The 20,187-nt window shown below is 54.9% G+C and overlaps 1 protein-coding gene and 1 long non-coding RNA gene across 2 annotated transcripts in view; one reads left to right on the top strand and one right to left on the bottom strand.

Annotated features, from left to right (window-relative positions):
• Positions 1-20,187, bottom strand: part of SMAD3 (SMAD family member 3) — a gene marked incomplete at its 5' end in the record, with an annotated part of 138,121 nt that overhangs the window by 108,235 nt on the left and 9,699 nt on the right. The window lies entirely within an intron of this gene.
• On the top strand, positions 15,399-16,672 carry LOC123521187. The gene is made up of 3 exons (XR_006679660.1): positions 15,399-15,478; positions 15,815-15,976; positions 16,312-16,672. It is a non-coding gene; the product is annotated as an uncharacterized LOC123521187 (long non-coding RNA).

The following is a 20,187-nucleotide window of genomic DNA, read 5'->3' as shown; positions in this document are numbered from 1 at the left end:
TATTAAGTTAAAAGCTCAGGCCCTGCCTCCGACAGTTACATAAAGTCTTTAGGACCTGCCTGAGCAGGCCCAAGTCCCCTGTTATCACATTCCACCCCGCCCTGCCACAGCCTTCTCCCCGGGGAAGCGATTTTGAGCAGAGCTTGAAAAATGATCCCTTTATGCTGACTCTGCCTTTGAAAGGGGCCGGGAAACACCCTGGACCTCACCCAGGAGCAGCGGGGGTGGGGGTGGGCAGTGGGAGTAGGGGGTGCCTGATGACCCCCCTGGAGGATAATGTCTTCTGACCTGCCCACACCTCAGAAGAGACAGCCCCAACGGGCTCAGCTGACCTCTCGGGACTCGGCCCCCCCCCAGACCACCCCACAGAGGCCCCTCGTGAGCCCACTGCCTTCCCCCACGGAGATCCCGCCCAGGAGCACTGGGAAAGAGCTGCGGAGCGTCTGGTGTAAGGGCACAGGAGCAGCCTGGGTGCTAGTCCCTCGTGGGGAAACCATCTGGCTTCTCTGAGCCTGAGGGTCCTCCCGCATGGCGTGGGGAGGCATCATGTGAGATGAGGGAGGGGCCTCCGTGAACGTCCAAAAGGTCTCGAGACGAGAAGCGGTGCATTTAGTCTTCTCGCTCTGCTCCGAGATCTCCTTCAGAGGAGGGAGGTATGCGAGTCAGAGCCACCTGCCTTACCTTTTGCTTCTTGCAGGTATTCCGTGTCCCCGAGAGTCCCCAGTGACTGATTCCACCCACACTGTGTGCAGGCAGACGCACGCGTCACAGCAAGTCAGCACCAGCAGTGTGCCTAGAGGCAGCCTGCATCTCCCCTGGGCCTCCGTCCGCCCGCAGGGTCAGGGGAAGACTCCCTTCTTGGGGGGATGAAGGGGAGAATGAAGAACAGAAACGTGTGTGCGGGCTCTGGCGAGCTACCTTCTGTGTAGGTAGAGGTTAGGATGTTAGCTGTTAGGATGGCTGACTCCGCCATCCCTACCATCAGCAAAAAAGGGGCTGAGAGGGTGGTGCAAATGGTTAACAGGCTCGGCTGCGGACACCCAAAGGTCAGAGGGTCAAGTCCACCCAGAGCTGTGCGGAGTCGGCCATCTGAAAAGCCTGGGGAGCGACTGTGACCCACGTGGTGATGCTACGAGTCAGCCTAGACTCCGTGGCCAAGGCAACAGTCACCCTCAGCAAGTGGGTTGGTTGGTGGGGCGGGTGGAGAAATGGAGGGCCAGAAAAATGGAAAAGGTAGAGTATGTATCTCCTCACAGAGGAGGCCCGGGTGAGCTGGGCTCCGGTGGAAACATGAGCCCTAAAAGCTTTCTTACAGTCACGGGGGCTGAGGTTTCCATGGTCCCATCTGACTGGCACGATGGTTCAGAGAGGGAGGCAAGGTACAGGCTTTGTCAAGAAGAGACTGGTGGCTCAGAAGGGTTAAGGGTTTGGGACAGACATACACAGCCAGCCTGGGAAGCTGCGGGTCTTGGTTCTAAGACCAAGGTTCTTCCCACTGCCCCCAAAGTCAACCACAGACGAGTACCAAACAGAATGGTAATCACAGGGTCAGGTGAGCACCAGGGACCAAGACGATGAGAAGCGAACGCTTGGCTGTTGGTCTCAGTTCCTTGGTATTCCTGCCGGCAGGCAGCACGTGCGAAAGCTGACTGAGCCCACACCTCCCAGGTGCTCAATCACCCAAAGCCTGCTGCTATCCCTCCAAGTCCTTCCCACCGTCCGAGGCTCACAACTGTGCTACCAGAGAGGAATGAGCCTGGAGTGATGAGGACAAAGCCCCAGTGAGACGGACCTGAGGGGTGAGCAGTCTCCTGAGACGACCTGAGGGGTGAGCAGTCTCCTGAGACGACCTGAGGGGTGAGCAGTCTCCGCATGTTTCTTTTCAGCCACAGCACCCTGCCCTGGGGCACTCCAGCAAGAGTGGCACAAAGGACGAAGACCCTGAGCACCAGCATCCCGGGAGCCCTCGCCCCGCTCCAACACGGCACAGCAGCATCGCCTACGACAACACAGGTGCTCAGACCTCAGTGCTCATCCAGATCCCCTGGAGGTCTTTGTTCAAACGAGACTGCTGGGCCCCACCTTGGGCGAGGAGGGGATGGGGTGTTCTACTGCAAGAGGTCTGGGGTGGGCCTGAGATCATGCATTTCTAGCAAGTTTCACAACGCTGCTGCTGATCACACCTTGAAACTGCTGGCTGATACTAATTGGAAGCGCTCGCCCAGCAGTCAAGGACAGTGCGATTACTGTACATCCACCTGATGGAAGACCAGGGATCACGATGAAGACCACGGGAAACAGACACCCTGTGAAAACAGCAGACTCGCACCTTCTGCTGCTCTGGGTCCTGTGAGCTTGGATTCCCTCTGCACCTTCCTGTGCTCCACAGGGATGTCCCCTGGCTTGGCCGGTCCCAAGTCAGACAACAGCAGGCACTCATGGGAAATGGAGAGAAGCCAGAGTATATATCTTTCTACTCCTATCAAGAGTTGGTTTTGGGTAAGGTGACCAGATTTAAAGTGGGACACCATTGACCGGGGGAGAGGGTGGGGGGGTGGTGGTTCTTGATTAAAAATTTGGTCTATATGGACCAAATGGACCGTTCCCTAGCTTGTTGAGCATTCTTTCCCAAAAGCGGGACGTCTGGTCACCTTAGTCTTGGGAACTCCCGGGGGCAGTTCTGCCTAGTCCTGCAGGGTCACTGTGAGCCAGCAGTGAGTTTGCTCAGGTTTGCCTTCCCTAGGTCGGTGGGTCTTTCTAGAAGCAGCAGCACCTGCTCTAGAGCCATCCACTGGAGACCCCCACCCTGAGCTCAGGGAGCACCACCTTCTCCTTTGGTGCCCCCAAGTCTAAAGGTGGCAGTGCTTTCTTGTTGCTAAGCGCTGGGTTGCCTCACCTGCGCAGGTCTGGCTCATCAGCTTGTTCGGCACTGGTGTGTTAAAGGCCCCATATGAAAGCCCTCTATCGCCACTCATTGCTGCTGCACTTGTTTGCCTGGTTAGAACCTGACAGGTACACCTGACTGCAACTACGCAACAATATTTATTCAACAGATCATTCTAGAAGGCAGCAAGGAAAAATAGATTATGGAAGCTTTTTCTTTTCCCAAAAAATGTGAGAGGAGTCTTGCCTATTACTAACTATAAATATATCCAAACTATAAACAGGTGGGTGACCTTGAGGCGTGGGAGGTTACGCCCTGCACTAAGCAGCTAATGTTGAGGTCAGCAGTTCAGAACCACCCGCTGCTCCGTGGAAGAAAGAGTAGGCTTTCTACTCCCATCTAGATTACAGTCTACTCTGTCCCATAGGGTGGCGAAGTGTCAGAATCAACTGGTTTGGTTTTTTAGACATATGAAGAGGAGCGCTGGTGGCACAGTGGGTTAAGTGTTGGGCTGCTAACCACAAGATCAGAGGTTCAAACCCACCAGCCGCTCTCCAGGAGGAAGATGCAGCTGTCTCCTCCTATAAAGCGGATAGTCTTCGGAACCCTAGAGGACAATTCTACTCTGTTCGACAGTCATCCTGAGTTGGAACTGTCTCGACAGCAGTGGGTTTGGTTTTGATTTTTATAAATATATCAAATGGATACCAAACACAGGATTTGGGGAAAAAGCAACGCTGAGTGTTATAAGGAGCGTCGGTCCATGACAACCGTCAGAGACCCAGGCCTGTTCTCTCATCTCTAAAGCCTCATGCAGGACACACCAAGGGTGGCTACCGCCACCAGCAGTTTCTCTCAAAGTGCTCGGGGGAGTGGCTCACTTACTAGAGGGGTCACGGACTCAATCACGACAGAGCTGGACCTCCAGCAACCGGAGAAGGCCAGGGCACCTCCAACCACCTCTAGCCTTTGTTACCCTGGAGGCAGCGTGGCCTCTGGGTCCGACTCTGGCGTCGAACACGTCCTACTTCAGAGGAGACAGGATGTTCACAGAATGGGGGGGCAGGGGGCGCTTTGTTCAGCCACGTCCACCCAGCATCACGGACGCAGGACCTTGCCCCTGGGGGGTCAGGGTGGGCTCAGAGGGTGGAACGGGGGTGGTGTTTTCTTTTTCCACCATTTGGAGGTCTCTGCTCTCCCAAGGGGCACAATTAAAACCAAAAGGAGCAGACTCCACAAAACCAGATGGGAACGATACAATAAATTACCCTGGATTCCTACGCTGGAAGGCTAACCGCCTGAAATAAACAATCCCCTCCACTAAACGCAGGACTGAATGCTGTGGCCGATAACCAAAGGCTCACGTGGGGAAGGCGCTTGGCCTCAGACCAAGCCCAGTCCAGTGGCCTGTTTGTAATATTTTAGCCTGACAGCACAGCAAAAAACAGACCGGGAAGCTTACCGTCATAACCGGTTACTTTCCAACCCAAGCCGAAAATTACTTAAAAGTGCTAGAGAAAAGGGGTACAGGGAGAGGAGGAGGGAGAGGCTGCCGTGGAGAAAAGCACTGGGGGGGCTGGGAAGGAGGTTTTAGGTCCAATTGCCAAAACGTTGCGAGGAATAGTCAGCATTTGAACCCCACCATCAGGCACCCTCGGAAAACTACGACCCAACTGACAAGGGTTTCTTTCCACCCAGCTTTGTCAGCAAGGTGTACACCTGCTCCCCGCCCTGCCCTCTTTTCCACCAGTTCTCCTGACAGAGCAGTGGCCAGCCCGGACTCTGGGTGCTGGGTGACTTCACCTGCTCTGGGGAAATGGCCAGTAGCTAGACTGTGGTCTAACAAGTAGCCCACAGCCCGACACCCCCCTCCCCCCAATCATGTGAAACAGAAGCAAACAGCAAAAGACTCAGGCATGACATCAGGCGAGACTGGCCCTAGCTCCAACTCTGCCTTGGGCAATCCCCTCTCAGGACTTAGTTTCCCCATCTGTCAAATGAAGAGGTTCAGATTAGATGACTTGCCAGGTCCAAAAAAGCTCACTCACTTGGTTCCAACTCTCGGATACCCTCTAGGACGGAGAATAATTGCCCCCGAGATGATCTTCACCGCCATAGAATGCCTCATCTTTCTCTCATAGCCACCCAGCCATGTGCAGTTGGAAGCCCCACCCAGAGGCGGTTAACTAGAAGCCAGCCATTCCCCCATGCAGCCGGCCACCCACCTGCCCTTGACACAGGTGTGCCTCTTCCTCGGTCACACCGAGGCTGGGCTTTCCTGGGCATGACACGCACAAGCTGGACCTCTGGCGAAGGTCGTGCAGAGGAAGTAGGCCAGGACAGTGCAGCGCAATGATGGCTGGCTGGTTGCCCCACCGCTCCACTCCTCTCTCCTTTCCCCGTTCCCTGCACCAGTGGGTGATGCCCACTGACCAGCTGTGTCTAGACTAGGACCTACTTCCAGAGCTTATCACTGAGGAAAGTGAAATCATATCTGGGACCCTGCCTTGCAAATGGGAAAATCCATCCACCGGAGAGGTGGTGGCAAGTCTCTGCTTCCCGGTGACAGACAGCTGAAAATGATCTGGGTTTTTCTAAGGCGTCTGAAGAGCACAAAGGAGGTCTGTCGGGTAAGCGTTAGGCTTCTAACCACAAAGTTGGAGGATCAAACACACCAGCCGCTCCTTGGGAGAAAGATGAGGCTGTCTGCTCCCGTAAAGATTTAAGTCTTGGAAACCCTCAACACGGCCATCATAGTCGGAATTGACTTGATGACAGTGGTTTGGTTTAGGATCCAGAATTCAAGGAGTCTTGGTGGTCCAACGGTCAGAGGCTAGGCTGCTCAGAGCAGGGGCTACCAAGGAGAAAGGCCTGACCATCTGCGTCCACCAAACAACAGTCTAGAAAAGCCCAGAGACTGCCAGGTGGGTCACCGTGAGTTGAAAATCACTTGAAGGCACTCAGTAACACGCAAAGCACACGCACACACAGCCATGTGTACCTATTTTGGGGCGAAGAGGAGGGGCCGCGGAAAAGAGGCAGACTCTCCAGGTGGTGGGCTGACCTGGTGGTCCACGGGCTCTAAGCAGCGTGTTGTCCCGGTGTGCATGGGGTCACTGTGAGCTAGAACCGGCCCGATGGCCCAACAGGGTTATAAAAGAGCCATCGCGAACCTCAGCCCCACAACGATGCCACCTACGGGGCAGGAATCCACGGCCTGCCCGGCCTGCTGCAAAGATGGAGCCGCTCTCGTTCACTCTGAGGCGGACAGTGCAGAATGAAGGCCACATACACAGAGGAACTCAGCTGACTTCCCTGCCATGCAAAAATCGCCAAGAGGCTCACAAGATGATGGAGGAGCCGACTGAGGAGGGGGCGGGGGTGGGGGTGGGGGGGCGTAGGGCACAGGTCTGGGTCTCGGGCTGTCCCTCTCACCCCTCCAGGGTCTCCCAGTCTGGCTTCTTCAGAACCCGCAGCACACAGCAGGCACTCCCCACTCACCCCCGACCCCCCCAAGCCACTTTAGTAAGAGCAAAGCTGTCTGCTGGGCTCACACTCGTGACTATACGGGAACACTTTTATTTGTGGCTTTCTGGGAACCCTGGGGGAGGGCCCCTCCCTCTGGGCCCACAGCACTCGCTCTGTCTGGGGAAAGGGCGCCCTGCCAAAAGGATGAGGTCAGTCCTGTCCCGTCCACGTGTGACAGGCGTGCGCTGCTTCCCCCGTGCCCCCAGAGCAGCTGCTCCTGTTCAGAGGGGGTGTCTGAAATAACCTTCCGCACAGCGCTGCACTGAAAGTGGGGTAACGTAAGAGGACAACACAACCCCTGCCTCCTTTGCTACGGCCCCCACCCCGACCACACAGGCCCCAGTGGGCTCACTGCTAGGGTTTTTTCTTCTGTCTTGCCCACACGCCCCACTCTCACCCTTCCACTTCTCCCCCATCCCACTCCCCTCAGAGGCAGCCTGCCTCTCCATTTGCTGTTTCCCACAGCCCCTCCTTGGGCCAACAAGAAAAGCCAAGGCCAAATGTTTCATCTACCGAGAATACCAGGAGAGGACTCCTCCACTTACCTGGCCCCTGGCAGTCCCCGGCAGTTGCCAACTCATGGGCATTCCATGCCTCAGGTAGAATTCTGCTCCCTTGAGTTTTCAATGGCTGTTTGTAGACGCAAATCACCAACCTTTTAGTTCGACAAGTATGCTGACCACCAGAAAGCATCGAGCCAGTTCATTTTGGAGTGAGCCCCTGCTGAGAACCAGCCTCTTCACCTCAAGTATACTGAATTAGCACTGAAGCTCTGTCTTCCGGTCTGTGTAGCGCCATGGAAACCAAGTACATCCACCTGCAAGCCCCAACCTCCGAGGAGCCTGTGGTAGTTAGTTAATTGGGCCAACCTGGCAGATAAACACATGTGGGGTTAATTGAAGGGCGGAGGGATACATGGCTCGGTGAGCCTCACCTTTCTAGTTCACAGGTCTCTTGCTTTGTGATGGCCGGACCAGGGTGCAGCTGCCTTAGCCAGTTCCCAGCTTCAGGTGGCAAGGCTCACTTCCTGCAAGACATCCCTGAGGAGAAGCCGCATGGACCTGCCCCGACGCAGCCCTGGGGGCTGGAGCATCCGTGTGGAAACCCCTGCCAGCGCTGAGACGTTTACACATTCACTGACTCGGCTTTTCTCCTGCCGCCGGCATCGTTGTGTGTTTTGTGAGATGGAGGAGGACTTTGTGGATTGGTGTTGGACATACGGGTTAATGGGTTAATGTTGGACTTGTGGGCTTGGGCAGCCCCGGGTTGGGATGTTTTCTTGCTGCGCCCTTAACCTTCATATAAAACTCTCTCTTACACATGAGTTTCTGTGGATTTGTTTCTCTAAAGTACCCTGACTAACACAAGCCTCACCTGCAGGTCAGAGGCTCCAGGCAACTAGAACATCCACACCTAATCCATGCTTCAAACCAGGCAAGGGGTACAGAGCGCATGGCCCCAGACAGTAGGGGCTCCTCCTCGGCGAAAGGTGATGAACTAGGTCACAGTAGTTTTAAGAACTAGAATTTAAACCTGGGCTTCAAACCTATACCTCGACCCCAAGTAAACTAAATCAGAATCTAGAGTTTAACAAGCTCCCCAGGTGGTTCTGATATACACCTGGGGAATCTTGGTATGTGGGATGGAAAGGTAAATTCTCCAGCCAGGGCTTCAAACAGGAATGAGCCCAGTGTTTCGAAGCCCTGATTGAAACCATAGCTTCCCAGGGGTTTGGCTGGCTCTGCCTGTTTTAGGCAGGGCTGGCATTAACAGCAAAACAATTTCAAAGCATGAGAGACCATAAACACAAAATTAAAAAGCAAAGTAAAAAGGGAGGAGATGTTTACTGGAAATTTCAGTTCTGCCCAGAAAACATAGGTCTTTTTTAAGCAAGTGCACGTGTACACACACACACACACACACACACACACACACACACACACACACACCATAATGCCTCTGCCGCCCACCTTAAGAAATATGTACTTTGCTCTATATATGGCTTTCTTATCTGCCCCGATTATGCCCGGCTCATGACCATGAAACCTAGCATAATTACCCACAGAGAAATGACAGCCTTGGCCACCACCTGGGCCTAACAAAGCCAGGTCTCAGCTCAGCACAAAGTTGAATTTCTGCTGGACAGATAATCACTCCCATCCATACCTGAAATGCAGCTCCCCTCGGAGAGGGTGCCAGGGGCTGCTGGCACCAAGAGCAAGCACATTACATGGTACCTGGGGTCCAGAGAGAAGAGACTAGCCAACTGAAACTATACAGGAAATTAAGGTGGGCAGATGGTAATCATCTACGCAGGGAGCTAGCAAAGACCACCCCCCTCCCCTGCAGGGAAAGAAAAAGGCTGCGGGAACATTTGCTCCGGAAAGCCAAGGATTTTGACATGGGGCAAGGACAAAAGTTATTTCTGTTAGCGATGGGGTGCCCCCATCAGGCTGCTTCCAAGGACAACGGACTTCCTGTTAGAGGGGGAGACATGCACTTAATTATAAACGGCTGGTGGGTGTGCTGGTCCACCACACAGTACAGGCCTCCCTCTGACCATCCCTCCATCCATCTGCCCAAGATGATCACCCACACGCGCCTAATGAAACCCTCAGGATACTTTCCGCTCTTAGGGGGGACGAAGAGGACGGGACACAGCCTCCCCTGCTCTAAAAGCCTCACTTCATTCCACACGTTTGATTGAGACTCGTTTTCATGGGAAACTGCAGCCTATACCTGCCTCCCGGCCCTGGTTGTTTTTCAAAGCGCTGCACATCCCTTCTGTGGATCCTAATCAGAAATGACATATTTCCTTTACTCAGATGGCTCAGCTCGGAGAATTTAAGGACCTGAACAAGAGCCTAAGTGTGGCAGTACGTCAGAACGGGTGCACACCATTCTCGATGGCGGTGTGCTGAGGGGGTGCGGTGATTGGCACAGGAGCCCTGCTGGCACAGTGGTTGCCAGTTGGACTGCTAACTGCAGGGTCAGCAGTTTGAAACCACGAGCCACTCTGTGGGGGAAAGACAGGGCTTTCTACTCCAGGCAAGAGTTTACCTCTGGGAAACTAGCCCTGTCCTACAGGATCGCCGTGAGTCAGCATCGGGTCAGTGGCAGCGAGCGTGGGCGGCTGAAGAGCGGGGCAGTGGAAAAGAGGAAGACCCTGACGGAGATGGACTGACCCAGCTCTAGGGCAATGGGCTCAAACATAACAGCAATCGTCCGAGGCCAGCGCAGGGCCAGGCTGTGGTTGGTTTGGCCGCACACAGGGTCGGCAGCAGTCGGACCTGACCTCACAACAACAGTGCAAGAAAAACCCGCGAGCTTTTTGAGGATTTAGAAGCCGCACGCGTAACCAGTGACGGGGACTGCGATGTTCGCTGTGAGGAAAGGGTAGTCCCATCCACTCCCAGCGAGGACAGGTGTGCCTGACATCAGAGGTCAGCAGGTGTTCTCAGCACACGGGATTGGGGTGTCCCTTCTGCATGCTGTGTGCTTGTGGAGTCGATGACCTCTCACAGTGGCCCTGTCCAGCAGAGGGGAACTGTAACCCTCACAGCAGCAGATTTCCAGGCCTGGTCTCCTCCCACCGGTGGGTTTGACCCTCCACCCTGGAAAGTTAGCAGCCACTTGAGTAGATGCTCCGCCGCGAGGGCCCCCTCCAGTCTGCATTCCCCGTGGAGAAGCACAGCTGCCCTGCCCCCCCCCAACGAGACCTTCGAGCTTTGCTGCCCGATGGAGTTTGGCCATGTCCATCAGTGTTGTGACTGGAACAGCGGTGCCATCCCATCCTTCATCGGGAGCTAACTGCCTTTAGATGCTCTTGATCAAAGGTAGCGGCAACACTTGGCAGCAAAGCTCGGGGGCTAGCAGACACTCTCGCACCCTCGCACCGCCCGTAGACTCGTCCATGGGGGGTCGGCCTTGGCTGAGGCCTCTTAGTTTCATGAAAAAAGGAAGAAAACGTGTGGGTGTTCATAATGGCCTGTTTGATTCACTCCTGCCCCCGCCCGTCCCGTCCCCCACCCCTGCCCCGGTACTCCGAGTTCCCTGGGCAGGAATAACCAACTACAGATGGCTCCACTACTTACTTCAAAGATGCCGGAAACCACCAGCCCAGAGAGGAGAACCGTGGCGCTCCGGACCTCAGGGCAAGAATGCACCCTCGGTCGCCGAGATCACCCGATGCACACACTCAGGGACCAGGGCGGTTTTCCTTCTGGGCGCTTGCCTTTTCGTCTGGTTTTAAACCCGCCAGGACTAGCTTCCCCACAGAAAAGTTACCTGTAACACGGCACCGCAGCTTTGTACCACCAGTGAGTACTCCTCACTACCACCGACTCGACACCAAAGCGGGGGCCATAGGACAAGGCAGAGCCGCCCCTGTGAGTTTCTGAGGCTGTAACTCTTCACGAGAGTGGAACGCTTCATCTTTTTCTCCTGGAGCGGCTGGTGGTTTCGAACTGCTGACCTTGCAGTTAGCAGCCCAAGGTGTAACTACTGTGCCACCAGGGTTCTAACAGTCAGGATTCTCAAGCCTTGCTTCCCCCCAGGCTGTCAAACCAGTTCAGGACGCCGGTGTGCACGGCAGTGTGCACTGAAGCAGACTATTTTATCAAGCTCCTCAGGGAGTTTCTTTGTCTAAGAATTACCTAGGGATCTTGCTAAACTAGCTTCTCTATCCTCTATCAGGGAGGGAAAGGCAAACTCCGCAGGAGGTCAGGCCAGAAATGAAGCCCTTTCAAAGCCCTGCTCCACACTGGAACTGCCTAGGTGCTCAGGGCCCCACCTATAAAAACTCAGACTGAATTGGTCTGGGCGTGGTGGGGTAGGGGTGGGGGTGGGGGTGAGGGTGGGGGTGGGGGTGAATTAGCCAAGGTACAAGACCCTCTATGGTGACCATGACAACCCAAACCGCTTTCCATGGTGCCCTCCAAGTCAGGACCCAATTCCTAGTCCCCACACCCGAGCAGTGCCCCTCAGGCAGGCGGCCAGACTTCCCCCAGCAGCAGTGTGGGCAGCGCACCCCGGAAGAAGGACCTGGTGGTCTGCGCCCATCCAGCTCGCGGCCCTTGGAAGCCCGAGGGAGCTGCTCTCTTCTGGAACACATGGTGTCAGCACGAGTCGGCACCGCCTCCGCCTCCAGAGCCATGGGTTTGGGCTTTGCCGTGTTCAGATGTCACCTGTCATTGCCTCATCTTGAACCGTCTCAGCCCCCTCAAGGGCCTTAACGCATCCAAGGGCAAAGATGGTGCTTCCCTTTCAGGATTCCTGAACACACAGGTTGGATCAGAGTCCTCAAAGAATATTCGTGCTGGCTGGCTCAGGTTCGTGGAAAAAGCCATTAGCACGGAGGGTTGAACCCAGTTTTTGAAAGGGGGCTCTGTGCATGGCAGGCCTGCATAAGCCAGCAATGGATTCTGGTTCCTTGGGGGGGGGGGTAAGAGAGAGTTGATTGTTGGTTTCAAACTCTCCAGCCAACCTGTGAACACGCTTCCCTTCCTTCCCATATTTTTATGGCAACACAGTTGGAATGCAGCTGGTGCCTGGAAGCTTGTGCGCTGCACCAAAGGATTCCTGTGTGCCTGTACACTGGCTTCCCCTAGCCTGGCACAGCCGCTGAGTCCGTCAGGGCTCCCCTACCACAGGGCCCTGGTGGCGCTATCAACAGTGGCCTGCTAACTGCAAGGTGGGCAGTTCCCACCCACCAGCCCCACAGAGGGAGAAATTTGAGGCTACCTGCTCCCTTGGAGATTTACAGCCTCAGGACTCCTCTATCGGGGCGACATGAGCCAGAATCAACTTGATGGCAGTAGGATGCCACAGGCCCTGGCAGCACTGGTGCCGCCAGCCACCACCACCCACCCACCCAAACCAGTTGCCACTGAGTGGACGCTGACCCATGGCGACCCGGGTGTGTTGGAGCAGCATGGTGCTCCACAGGGTTTTCCTGAAGCGGTTCACCAGGCCTTTCTTCCTAGTTACCTCCGGGTGGACTCGAATCTGCATGGAGTGAACGAGCCCTTTGCACCCTCAGGGGTCCCTTGCCATCACTGCCCACAGCCACAAGGGATCCTTAGAGCAAGTATCTGATGGATTAAATGGTGGCCATGATGGAATTCAGCAAAGTCACCAAGGAATGGGGCCGCCTCTGAAGGTGGAGCCCCTGAAAGTGGGATTGTTTTGGGTGGTGGCGGTGGGCAGATTGAGCTCCAGAGAAGTCAGATTGATTTCCCCAAAGTCATAGGGCTGCCCCTCTGTCACAGCCTCACTGGAGAAGGACACTCGTTCCTTCCTGTGTCCATCTGCCTGCTCATCCACTGGGTCAAAGCCTCCCTGAACCTGGTGGCCCCAGTAATGAGGATGTGGTGGCTCCCCGGGGTTGAGCAGGGAGAGGAGCAGAAAGGAAATGGCCCACGTTGGGTTTTAGGTGCGGAATCTGAGGTGGGCTGGGAGGTGTCCAGGGATTGGTGTCCAGAGAATGGCTGGAGCTGGGGGGAGGGGGTGCGTAAGCCACCCCTCAATAGCCCCCAAGGAAGGCAAAGGAGAAGCAGGACCTGCTGACTCAGCGTTCTCGTCCCTGAAGCAAAGTCCCGGTGGCCAGAAGGTGACATCTGCACAGCTCCGGGAATCAAAGCCTCTTTGTGAGTGATGTGTCCTCAACCTCCTCCTGCTGGTAACCGCTTCCCACGTGTGCCCCACAGGCCACCGCGCAGCCCACAGAGAGACAGGACAGCGACCACGCTGCACGCTTACAAACGGGCCACGGTAAAGCCTGAGACCATTGGTCACAGCCCCGTGAGACACACAGCCAGGAGGGCCCTGGAAGGGCAGCCTGGGCTACCTTGCCCTCCCTCCTCTGGGCCTCCCCCCCCCCACCACCCACTTCCCTCTGCCTCCCTCCATCACCTGGGCCTTTCTCTCCCTCCCCTGGGCCTCTCCCTCCCCACGGGCGGGCGAGCTCTCCCTCCTGGAGCCAGGAACTTGCACCCAGTCAGCCCTGAAACAGATGAAACAGAAGCAGCTGGGCCCTGGGGCCACTCAGCTGGGTTTCCCCACCCAGGCTTACCTGGCCATTGCCCCTGAAACCCCCAGACACTTCAAAGGAATTAGCTGCTCTGATTCCAGGCCCAGCGCTCTCTGGGCTGGGCCACAGAGCAGGCAGGACTGCCAGGTGTGGGGCAGCAAATCCTCTCCCCCTATCAGGGGTGGTGATAGACTAAAAAAAAAAAAATCAAAGCACAGGCTACAACTCTTTCAACCAGGGGGTGCCAAACAAACAGGCAAAGCTCAGACATATTCAGTGCCCACCTCCTGAAATGGCCCCTGGGGAAGCAAGTTCCCCCAGCTCCTGGATCAATAGCAAAATGAAAACAGGAGGCTGTTTACGCTGACTTGGAATCAAAATGCCTGTGTGGACCTGCAGCCAGGTCATTAGCTGTTGGGACAGGAAGATTCCAGGGTATCCCAGGTCTACAGAAAGTTCCATCAGCAAACCAAACTAAGAAGTCCGTATACATCGGCCAGCATTGTGTTCTGAACCACTGAACATTTGTAGACTTCAGGCTTCTTCACTAGAGGCTTCCAGAGAAAGTTTCCAGCAGATTCAAAAGGAGCGAGACGCGCCAAAGACACCACCCAGGCAGTTAAAATGCCCATGGTCTGAAGCTTGAAGACCACCAGACCCTTCAGAAAATGTCCCCGCAGGGAAGGAGGCTTTCAGCAGGGCCCCCTGCCTGCCACCACACGCAAGGACAAGTCTTTTATCATCCCTCTGCCAGGAGGGAAACAGGACTGGGGGAGGGAGGGAGGGAGGGAGGCAGAAGTTGAGAACTGGTCACCCAGTCTACTGGCCTAAGGCAGGGCACTCACAGGCCTGACAGGCCTCCCCACCCCCCACCCCGTGGACCTCACTCCCATCTGTCTCACTGAGCCCAAAGGCAAGCCTCTTCTAAAACGGCTGCCCGGCAGAAGGCTGCTACACTGGGCCCCGAGATGCTTCCTGTACAGAAGGCTGCTACACTGGCCCCCTAGATGCTCCCGGTACGATGCCATAATTGTCTCTCCACCTGGACTAGAAACTCCACCAGGGCAGGAACTGGCCTCTGACTGGTTTACGGTCACCTCCTCAGAAATCCACCAGGGATCAGGCTCAGGGAAGCAAACGGCCATCAGAAAGGTAGGGACTAAACTTGACTAATTATAGCCCAGCACAAACTACCGTAACAAGTCAAAGAAACGGCCTGGGTTTCCTATTAAAATCCGTGGTCTCTGCCCATGACACATCAGTGGTTAGAGAGACATCAGGAGGCATCTGGGAACGGTTTTTGTCCCACAGAGACCCCCCCAAGGAGAAATGGCCCTTCTTAGTGCCTGGATGCATTGGTGGGAAGGAGGTAGCACTAACTGGGGCAACTGGGGTCCTCTTTGGACCATGAGGCAGGGCAAATGTGAGGGCAAAGATTCATTAGGCCGAGGATGGCAGGCTCCTGAGCCTTACTGATTCTTGAAGCCTCCCTGCCTGCAGACTTCATTGTCACTAGGGCATCTTGGCCACGCCCTGGTCCACGGTGACAGTGTGGCCGCAGCGTTTCAAGCATCGAAGCCCTTCTCCAGACGCCCACCCAATACATCATGTGGGATGAGAGAAGAACGATGCCTGGATGGCGCACAAACAAATCCTGAGAGCGTTCCACTGAGCTAGACCATGCAAAGTCCCTACCTGCTCCCTGCTGGGTTCTTCTGTGGGCAGCAGAGAGTTATGTAAGGCCACGTGTTCCACCGCGGCCCTGGCACATTCCATTTATCTACCACAACCAAAGAGAAACAAAAGGCAGGCTCGCTGTTATTTTTAATTCCTTCCAAAATTCCTCCGCAGGAAAGCTTGCCCACAAAACTCTCCACGACTCTCAGCCAGTCGTATCTTTGGGACTTCCGTTAGAACCGATCAGGGCCACGAAGCAGAGGGCAGCTGGCAGAGACTTGCTGCTGGCCCTTGAAGTGGCAGCCTGCTCTGTGAAGGCGGATACCTGGTGCCCGCTCAGCGTCCTCTCACCAGGGAAGGTAAGTAAGCGAGCTGGCCACTCGTGTGCCTGGTTGGGTAGCACAAATGCTTACCGTGCTTGGCGGCTAACAGAAGGGTTGGCATTTCCCGAGCCTCCAGAGGAGAGGTCCCTGGGAGGAAAAGCCTAGTAATCTACTCCCCAAACTTGGCCTGTTGAAAAAACTAAGGAGCACACATGGGTCGCCATGAGTTGGCGTTAATCGGACAGCAGAAGGTGGTGATGGTGGTGTCGACAGTCGGAGTGCATGGCAGGTACCAGGACCACCCCTGGTGAGTGGGGTTTGGTGACCTGCCAAAGGTCAGCCCCAATGACTCAAGCATCCCTTGACTTCTAGGGTGCAGCACCAAGGGCATTTGGAGGTTCTCGGGAGGCAAGAACTTGAGCTCATCAAAACAACCCAACTAAACCCACTGCTCCTGGTGACCTTCTGCGATGAGAAGAACCTCTCTACAGACGACATTACAGGTTCAAACATGAGAGCCAGTGGGAGGAGGAGGTAAGACTGGCACTATTTCATTCTGTTGATTCTGTTGTACAGAGTCACGATTAGCTGGAGTCCACTCGACAATCCCTAACAACTACCACCACCAGTACAGAGCGGAGTCCTGGTGGCACAGCGGTTTCACATTGGGCTGCTAACCACAAGGTCAGCAGTTCAAAACCACCAACCTCTCTGAGGGAGGAAAAGGAGACTCTCTCCTCCCAAAGAGAGTTACAGTCTTGGAATCCCACAGGGGCAGTTCTACCCTAACCTACAGGGTCACTGTGGAGGGGACTTGGCTCTGTGGCAGCGAGTTTGTTTTTGTTTTGGACTTTTATGACTCTTCACAGGAGCCGACTGCGACATCTTCCTCCCATGGAGCACCGGTGTGTTCGAACTGCCAACCTTCGGGTTCTCCACTGAGCACTTTCATCACTGTGCCACCAGCCTTTCTCTAAGGTCTGTGTGAAAACCGGCATGTGCATCTGGAAGCCTGAACTCCACCTCAGCCCCAAGTGGCTTTTTAGCAATATGGTGGAGTCAGGTGTCGTGAAGAAGATCCGGCAGGGCGTGATTTTCGACAGTGTGAGATGCTTTTAACGCACAACAACTTGTGTACAGGAAAAGCCCCGGTAATCCTGCAGAGGGAGGTCCTGTGATTCCCATTTCACTGGTGAGGAAAAGCAAGCTCAGAGAAATCGCTCACTTGCCCCAAGCTGGAACAGCTGCTTGGGCCCAGGTCGCTGGAGCCCAAGCTCTGCACCCCAGGAACCCCGCCCCCCCCGCCCCCCGCATCTCACTTGCAGCACTTGGCCTCTCAGCGTTTCCAAGCAGTACGAGAACAGAAAAAGGGTCTACCTTTTAAAAAGCTACCTGAAGGGAAAGCGTTGTCCTTTAAATATAAACCTAAATTAACAACAACAAAAACCCTGAAAAGATAATAAATGGTGCCCATTCGCTGAATGGCCAGCACAGTTTGTGTTTGATATTAGTAATAAAATAGAGAAGAGGGATTTAAACCAACTCTTTTACTCCCTTATTAAGGAATACAGTCTGTTTTTCCGCATGCCTCTATTACAGTCACTGTGTGCAGGGCCAAAAGTTAACGTGCCGGGCTGCTGACTGGATGGGTGGAGATTTACACCATCCAGAGGTGTCAAGGGAGAAAGGCCTGGCAATCTGCTTATGGAGGAAACAAAACAACAGCCCTCGGCAACCTCCCAGAGCACAGGTCTAGGCTGACATCGTGGGGCTCCCCGGATTTGTGGTTCATTTGGCGGTGCCTGCTTCTGTCACCCCAGGAGACTGCAGAGTTTTGGTGCTCTCTCCAATGCCGTGTGGTCTGCAATGGGAAAGCCTGACCTAGATAAGCATCAATAAGCAAATGACCAAAGACATTCCATGCTGAGGGCCAAAGAGATGCCGAGCTCTGACCCCAGGCCTCTGCTCGGGAGGCGGGTACCTACAGAGAGCCCAAGGAGCCCCAGTTCCTTTTCCGGAGTCTGCGCCAAGAGGCTGGCTTACCTGATTCACTGGCTAATTACCGGACAATGGAGCTCCCAGGGCCCTCCCCAGGGAGGCAAAACACCCCCTCCGCCCAGGTCCAGACATTGCCTGAAGCTGTTCACAGGGTGGTATAAGGCATTACGGCTCTGGCCTGGAAGACTCAGGCGGAGGCCTGCCGCTACCAGCCACGTGGGGGTGGGGGAGGAGGACGTGAACTACAAACGGAAGGGTGTCTCTACCCATGGCACTCCCTACTTACAAATCTGTTGGACACTGCCACACTCTGGCTACCCTGAACGGCCCTGCCTTCCTGGGCCTCATGCTGCCCATACAATGTCTGGCCTGTCCGACAGGCAGCCCCGCCCCTCTCCAGCCTGCAGGCTCCCCTCCAGCACTAAACAAGCCTCTCACTCCTTGGGCGGAAGCTGCTCCCCTAGGGGCTCCCAAGGTGACCCCTGTTGGCTCTTTACTAGCCTGTGCGCCCCCTGAGGTCATGGTAACTATCTTTCCGGTTCCTAGAGCATGGTAGGAAGGAGGTTCACCCTCTAGATGGCCCATCTCTTGGCCCTCTACTCCTTGCCTCAGGATTAGTAGCACAACCAGAAAAGGCCAAACGAGGGCTCCTTAGGTGTGGGTTCCTTACTCAGGTCCAACTCATTCCAGATCCTTGGATTTCCGGAGATAATCATTTTCACTGACGTCCAAGCCAACTAAGGGGATGGGGGACTTCAGGGAGAGCCAGACTGCCTTCCAACAGTGAACACACACACACACAACCAGCTGTAATCATGCACACCCATGCACAGAGAGTACCCGGCTATCGGTGACAAGCCCCCTGAGTCATGGCATTTCTTCTTTGGGATCGTACCCATCCCCTGCCCCAGGAGCACTGATTCATCCGTTTGTTTTCAGGATTATTACTTTCAGTCCACCAAACAATTGTGAGAGTGACGGCAGAGAAGGGAGGGAGGGAGGGCAATGCCACCCAAGAACATGTATTGTTTGGCGCTCAAGAGCCTGCCCGGCCCTAACTCAGCAAGTGGCACTGTGCACTCTAGGTGCCTGTGCTGAAGGCAGCGCCTTTCACGCCATAAATTGAGGTGCTTCCAACAAAGGGCTCAGAGAGTGTGGCGGAGAGGGTGTCCTGGGCTGCACTCATGTGATACTGTCAATCCAATCCCCTCCTCAGAGGGCCAAGTGGGTGTTTACTGAACACTTATTGTGTACTATGAGCTACGGACAGTGGCCAAGTGCTTGGCCTCTCTGATGTCCTCCAGGCTGATTTGACGCGGGGTGGAGGTCCTGTGCCCACTTCACAGACGGGGAACACCGAGAGACATGCACTCACAGGGGCCACATCGAGAGTAACAAGCAGATTTCACACCCAAGCCTGCCAGACTCTAGAGCAGGGTCCTCAGACTTTTTACAAAGGGGGCCAGTTAACTGTCCCTCAGACCGTGGGAGGGCCGGACTATAGTTAAAAAAAAAAAACTATGAACAAATTCCTATGCACACTGCACATATCCTATTTTGAAGTAAAAAACAAAACGGGGCAAAAACACCCAGCAGGCCAGATAAATGTCCTCGGCGGGCGCACGTGGCCCACGGGCGGAAGTTTGAGGACCCCTGAGCTCTTGTTTTGTTTTGCCACGTCACTGGGCTCTTTCTCCAGCCCTGCTCCCCAGGTGATCTGTGCTGAGAGCCTGTTTGGAAAGAGTTAAACGGCCACGCACACGATTTTTAAGAGGAGCAGAACACACTCCAGTGTTCCCTCGGTCCTCCCGTGCCCACAGAGGGACCAGGCAGACCAGGATCCGCCTCCAACTGAGGGGTGGGGGTGGGATGGGGTGGGGGGTGCGGGGGTGTGGAAGCAGGAGAAAACAGTCCAGTGCCAGCGCCTGCTCCCAGCCTTCTAACTCCTCACCAAGACCTTTCTAGATCCATTACTCCAGCACTTGGGCTTAGCCCAGAGGTGATTTTTAAAGGAAAAAATGCCTTTTGGCATTTTTGCACCGTGACAGCGTGAAAAACAGACCTTTAAAAACACACACACCCAAAAAGCATTATTCTTTTCAAGAGTCCAGGTTTTGGGGGTTTTTCCTTGTTTTTTGAAGGCGACACCTCTGAGCAATGTGTGATGCAATCTGTCGCAGCCAACAGCCACCAGACTGGTCACACACAGTGGGTTCAGGGGCCTTCCTTCAGCAATGCCCTCCGCTGACTCCCTGCACGCAGGCAGGAGGGAAGCCGCCAGATGTGAGAGCCGGCAGGGGAGCCCTGTTTGAGGGGAGTGGGGGGGGCTCTCCCGCTCCTGGCTGCGGCCCACTCCGGGCTGCCCAATAAAAGGCTCATGCTGGCGCAACAAAGCGTAGCCGTTCTTTATATAGCCGCTCGAAAATAAATAAAGGACGCTTCCTGGGCACGCACTGACATATGAGCCAACATTTTCCACAGGTATCCTCTATAACGCGCGCCGCCGCCGCTTCCATGGAGCCATTTTTAGGTTCTTGTGGCCATTAGTTCAAGTAAACTTCCTCCTCGGAGAAAAGCAACAAAAGAAGAAAAACTGCTTGCTGCATCTCAAAGCCTCCACGTCTCTATCCTAGTATTTAGTTATTTTTATAGCCCTTTGTAGATCACAGATTTAGAGTCAAGGGGCCAAAAGGCGGGAGGAGAAAGAGAGTCCTCGTCAAGGCTGAAAGCTGAATTATCGCATTACT

Source organism: Echinops telfairi, unplaced genomic scaffold, assembly GCF_000313985.2.
Source record: "Echinops telfairi isolate 266 unplaced genomic scaffold, ASM31398v2 ScPeMD7_7475;HRSCAF=8513, whole genome shotgun sequence".
NCBI lineage: Eukaryota > Metazoa > Chordata > Mammalia > Afrosoricida > Tenrecidae > Echinops > Echinops telfairi.
The sequence above is the reverse complement of the archived record's forward strand: the minus strand, read 5'-3'. Positions and strand labels throughout refer to the sequence as shown.